Below are 6,712 nucleotides of genomic sequence, written 5' to 3' on the forward strand. Positions count from 1 at the left end.
TCTTAAGTTCTTCCTGAGCTTTAATACTATTTGGAAGAAATTGAAATGGTATTAAAACTTTGTATATCTTAAAACCCTGTGTTATAATGTCTATAATTTGCTTAAAAATCCTTCATTACAGACAGCATGATGTAAATGGATGTGTTGTTAATTTTAATCCACACCCTTAGGGGCTATCACTTAACCTAATCAGGAAATTACACTCAAAGGGGGGTCAGCTAGCATTTAATGAGAAAGGCCACAGCTATCCAGAGGCCACAGCTATCTTTATCTTCAATCAAAACTAGACACTTTGCTAATTTACATACTGAATATTGAAATGGATTTGTGTTGGTAAAATTACTGGCTTGATCATTAGGGCAAAGAATGTTAGAAATGGTTAAATTAGTTGAACTACTGGCGTTTGATACATATGGACTGAGTAAATTATTTTAGGTGTGCCCTATCCTTGCATGAACTGGAAAGCCCTCAAGATGGCATCTGGGGTATGATTCCAGTCTCGATTTTAAAGGCTAATGGTTTTCTGTGGCCAATTATCAGGTCAACTAACTTCTATCTTTGGACTGTGGCTACATTTGCTTCAAATGAACCTTCATTCAAGGTGTTCACTGATCATTTAAATAACAGAGCTAGGTCTCCATGGAGCATACAGACTGAGTTGCATGACGGTTTACGTGTCCGCTTGCTAAAAATGTTTATCTAATATTTGTGCGTGTGGCAGAATTTGTTCTGAAACAATGCTTTCATTAAAACCAGAATGTGGAGAATTAGCTAACTATCAGAGTTTTGATATTAGTGGCCACCAATATCTACAAAAAAGAAGCTCATAGTTGTGTGTGACCAAACTGACTCAGATGGGTTCAAAACCCTTTGATAGCCAGAGTTTCACTATGTCAGGGTCAATATAGACTCGGGCAGCACACTGTACAAAGTTGGATGTGTAGAGCATTCTCAGTAAATGTTGAATGAATTAATAGGGTGCACCATAAATCTAACTAGGCTGGTGGGGAGATAAGGATGAAGAAGAAAATGGATTATATTTGTTCACTTTGTCACTTTAGTGTATCCTGTAGAAATCTGAATATGGACAAGGTAGAGCTGAGATGAAACAGGCTAACTAGATCAGGACAGGGTCTCTCCTGTCTTTCATTAGACACCCTTGTCAGCATGCAGAAGTGATCAGGCCCAAAAAATTGTTTCGCAAAACTAAAGTGTTTGCAAAACTAAGTTCTGGCACCAGAACTACCAGTTTGTTGATTTGTAATGAGAAACAAAGGTCACATGGACCGAAATTCTGGCATCAACGTGACCAAGGAAAGTCCTATAAAAGAACCTAAATGGGAAGATAAGTCAAAGTAAAGTTACCTGGTAAACATGGGCATTAAGTAGAAGAATCAACAAGTCAAATGTTTAACCCCCAGGTTGTGCTATTTCATCTTATCTACCTCTACCTTAGGGACAATGTTGACAATGGAGCACAAAGTGGATAGCCAAGGCTCCGTCTCTACTGATAAGTTCTGATTGTCTTGCAATTATGTCTTTCTCTAGAAAAGTTATACCTTAAATTGAGTCACCATTGAATCTTGCAAGTCTGGGTCCGCATGTCACTTTAAGGTGATTTAGCATGACTTTTTATGTGGACCCAAGTGATGTGCTTCATGTTAGGATATATTTGGCATCTCTCATTCTTGGTACTAACAGCTGGTAAATATCACCCTTCCTCAAGGAAGCATAGCACATACTACAACACATCACAGTACACTTCACAAATAACCTGGTACTTTGTCCACATGCTTGTGATAAACATGGCGATCTGAATCACAAAGCTTGAAAAGATATCTGAAGGTAGTCTGTTCTAAGCTATCTTTTTTTTCTCAGATATGTATGTCCAAATTATGCTACTTATTGCATTTCTTCAGTGCCCATTATGAAAACATTACATTAAGCTTTATGACTATTCAAAAGAAGCACAAAAATTGTATCCTTTCTCATGAGGAATCTTAAATTTAGGAAAACCTGGTTCAGGTACAGCACAACCACAGTAGTTACCTGGAAGTACTCAGCTTTGACTGTAGAAAGAAGCCAGTCTCTTGGACAAATGTGGTCCTTTCTCTGCAACATTCATCTTAAAATACTTGTCACTGAAATCAAGATTAGTCTGATAGACTTCTGTGAAGACAGTGTAAATGAGTTTTCATAGACCTACGAGACACTTACAAAAAAAAGAGCTATACAAGTCCTAAATTGTCGACATTTGCTATACTCATACGTACAGCCATGCAGGGAGATGCATATGCTGCACCTTAAATACAAAACAACTGGGACAAAATCACACTTATGTCTTGGAAACAAGAAAATCAGCGGTTAGAGGCTTGGCATGTCTGTAATTCTACTGCTGTTTTAATGCCATTATCAGTCTCAGAACAGAAAAGTAGGTGATTTTTATTTTGAGATGATACAAAATTGTTCCACTGATCTTAAATTTGACTTCAAAAGACACGAGATGCTACATTTTATTCCTAAAGCAGCTGGTTTAAAATGTAGAAATGGCCGTATACAAGAGTTTTCTCAAAACTCTATGTGTTCTAGTCAAAAAGGGGTGTAGTTTTGTAAGGAGAATCATTAATTTTATCTTCATGATTAAAAAGCTTATTTTAGCATCTGATTAAATCTAGAGCTGTGCAGGACACTTGACAGAGAATTGCCTGTATTTGGGGACAATAACAAAAAATAATCCCCTATAATCTCATCCCAGGAGGAAAGAATGATCACTTTTTTTAGCACCTCCTGACATTTTTCATATGAACAGGGTTTATATAATTATAGTCTAAGACAAGAATTCATTGACAGACTCACATGTCTGAGATAAAGAAATGTGTTTTATAACAAGGAGCTAGTTGTCCTCTGCTGCAAGAGCCCTGACAGGCAGTGAGGGGCATCTGGCCTGTCATTGTTCTTGGCTACTACCCTGTATCTTGGGGTGACATCACTCTTGCTGACTACAAACTCTTAGTGGTCCCCTGATCCCTCACCTGAAATGCACTTCAGGGCTTCTTTCCTGCAGGTAGGAACAAAGTCTGTACAATATTTAATGCTCAGCCATTCCTGAGACAGTTCCCCTAGATTCTCTCTAGTGTTGGATGTTAACATTTTGAAAACTCAGCCTTCTATATGTCAAGCAAAATATGTCTTTCATTTTTATTTTACTTTTAAATTTCTTTGAATACGAAATATGTTGCATTTCTTCATATGTTTATTGGCAATTTCAATTTCACTTTTGTGAATTGTCTTTTCCTCTTTTCTCCTGGATATGGTTTGCAACTAATTTATATGTGATCTTTAAAGATGAACATTTTAACTAACAAGGACCTGGACCTCCTGTATAGCACAGGGAACCCTACTCAATACTACGTTATGACCTATATGGGAAAAGAGTCTAAAAGAGAGTGGATGTATGTATACGTACAACTGATTCACTGTGCTGTACAGGAGAAAGTAATGCAACATTATAAATCAACTGTACTTCAATTAAAAATATATACATACAAAAAAGATGGACATTTTATGATTTGTTTCCTTTTGTTTTTTTTTGATTTGTTTCCTTTTAAAAGGTTTTTGAAAATATATTTATTGCTCTCATTTTTATTTGTTTTAATTTTTATTTTACATGGAGTATAGCTGATTCACAATGTGTGAGTTTCAGGTGTACAGCAAAGCGACTCAGTTATACATATACATGGACCTATTCTTTTTCAGATTCTTTTCCCATATAGGTTATTACAGAGTATTAGTAGAGTTCCCTGTGCTATACAGTAGGTCCTTGTTGGTTATCTATTTTATATATAGTAGTGTGTCTTTTAAAGGGTTTTTGATGCACACAATTTTTACCAAATTTTTCATTTTTAGTTTTTTTCATTGCATTTATAATCAGAAAGTCCTTCTCCCTACTAAGAGTAGTTACAGGTATTCACCTGTACTGTATTTTGTTTTCTCAGATGTTAAAAACTTAACTCCATTTGTAATTTATTTCAGTGTATTAGATATGATGCAATGGTTCTGTTATTTTTTTTCAAATACCTAACATTCTGAACACCATTTATTGGATAATTCATGTTTCACCATGTAGGTGTGTTGTTTCATTTTGGTTTTGATCAAGTAGTATGTAGAATTTACTTTAGGTTCTTTATTCTATTCCATTAACCGGTATCTACATTCTGTTTTCATTACTGTAGCTTCACTATATGTTGTAATGTTTCTTAGGGGAAATAATTCAGCATTGCTTCTCTATTCAAAATCCTTTTTGCTAATATTGCCATTTCATTCCTCAAGAATAACTAGAGACATTTTTCAGGTTCGCAGGAAATATTTTTTTTGTATTTTGATTTCATAAACCTATAAATTCATTTGAGAAAGCCAATATATTTATAATAACAATGGGATATGATTTTTTGAAATATTTTATATTTAGAAAATGTTGCAGAATTAATGTAGCCACCATTTATGAAACACTTGCTAAGTACTATAACTCTGCTAAATGCTGTACATATGTTATTTTGTGTAAACCTCATGACTGTTACGTTGGTAGTGTTATTATCCCCGCATTAAGGTGAGAAAGCAGAATATTTATTTTAGGCAATTAAATAAACAATTAAAATCAGCCTGCAATATGTCCATGCTATGTTTATCAGAATATAATTTATGAGAGAGAATGTACCTAACACTGCTGACACCATTTATGAAGGACTAATGTAACCAATACCCATTACTCTTAAAGACGGTTAAGATGGTTTATTTTATGTTGTACATATTTTACCACAATTAAAGAAATTTTAATTGTATATATGAAGGACAAATGAGGGTAGAGACAATGGAAGGGACAGGGCAGAATTGCCTGATTCCTCTCACCAAAATCATCATAGCCTCTGCGCCTGCCAGGACACCAGCCAGTCCTTGGGTCTATGCAATTGCAATGCTACATTTTTTTGCTTGATTTCGTGGGTACTTCGCGGGGGGGGGGGGAAACGTGGCAGAATGAGTCAGTAGTTGTTAGCTAGGCATCATTTTAAGATCCTCCCCTTTTAAAAATACACATACAACATTTTACAAAAATACACCCAATGTTTTGTTGGATCACACAATGATATCAGGGAAGGAATGGGAAAAAATTCACCCTTTTTAAATCTAATGATATGCCAGGGCTTTTTTTTTTTTTTTTTTTTTTTTTTGCGGTACGCGGGCCTCTCACTGTTGTGGCCTCTCCCGTTGCGGAGCACAGGCTCCGGACGCGCAGGCTCAGCGGCCGTGGCTCACGGGCCCAGCCGCTCCGTGGCATGTGGGATCTTCCGGGACCGGTGCAAGAACCCGTGTCCCCTGCATCGGCAGGCGGACTCTCACACTGCGCCACCAGGGACGCCCTGCCAGGGCATTTTTGATGCCGTTCGTTCTCATCTTAGATCTTCTGATTCCAAACCTGGAGATCCACACACTCCTCTTCCTAATTCTTACCCCTCATTTTAAAGTGCAAACCCTGGTTTAGAGCAGTAGTCCAGGGATGGGACGATAATCGAAGGTATTGTCCTAAGAAATTCGGCTTAGAATAAACCTCTTCCTTCTCAGGAGCTCTGTGTGTGTGCATGTGTGCGCATGTTTGTGTGCGAGTTTTAATTTCCTCCTATTCACCTCACTGGTGAAGGAGGGATCCCCAACCCTAGGACTGGGGGGTTGGTTGAACAGATGATACCAACACTGGACAGATGCGATGGACAACAGTTTATTCATTACATAAACTCACAATCAGAGAGAACATCACACTCCACACAGGGCCACATGGGATTTGTGCTCAGGGACAGAGTGAACAACCTAGAGGGTGACCTAGAGCATGAATAGAGGCACACTGGGGTAATTAGCTAATAAATCTACATTTATACCCAAAAAAAAGACAGCTGTGTGAGAGGCAGTCTTAGTAGTATCAGGACGATGGGATGCCCCCGGTTCCCACGGGAGCATGTGATTGGCTTGCTTGAAAACTCCCATGCACCGGCAGGGAAGTGAAACCCACTGCTAAGGAATAAGCAGGAACAGTGCTGGTCCTTTGATAAGGAGGGTTTTTTTAGGAGGTGACTGTATCTGTGGGAGCAGGGTGGGGAGGGGAGATTGTAGCTAAGCCATTCAAGGCCCTTCCAATGCTACCAAATGTCAAGGCAGCACATAATATGAACCTTAATTTTCGGCCTTAAACCACTGTGTGTGTGTCTGTGTATGTTTGTGTGTGCAAGTGCATATGTTGGGGTGGGTAGGGGAATGGAGATGTGTAGCCATTGAGTGTTTAAGGGAACAAAGGGCACTGACGGGTAGGAGGGGGGCCGACAAGATAAAGGAAGGGCACGGCCCCCTTTCCTCCTCACACCTAGGCCAGTGCTCTCAAAGTGTCATGGGCAGAACTGCACTGGTCCCCAAATCACCGTCACCCGTCTGCAGTGGGACAAGTACAAAAATTCAGAGTAAGCATCTCGATACTTTTTTAGCAACTTGACACAGAACTAATAGTACATGATTCTAGGCACATGGACAAAGCAAGTGCATCACCCTGGAAATGGCTTCACACCAAGGAGCATTCAGGCGTTTTTACCAACCGAATTGGAACCTGGTGAATGTTGGTCGAGAGAAGTCTTATTTCATTAATGGTTAAGTCTGCTCTTGCCCTCCTATCCCC

Source organism: Monodon monoceros, unplaced genomic scaffold (genome assembly GCF_005190385.1).
Source record: "Monodon monoceros isolate NGI ecotype Baffin Bay Population unplaced genomic scaffold, NGI_Narwhal_1 Super_Scaffold_2, whole genome shotgun sequence".
Taxonomy (NCBI): Eukaryota; Metazoa; Chordata; class Mammalia; order Artiodactyla; family Monodontidae; genus Monodon; species Monodon monoceros.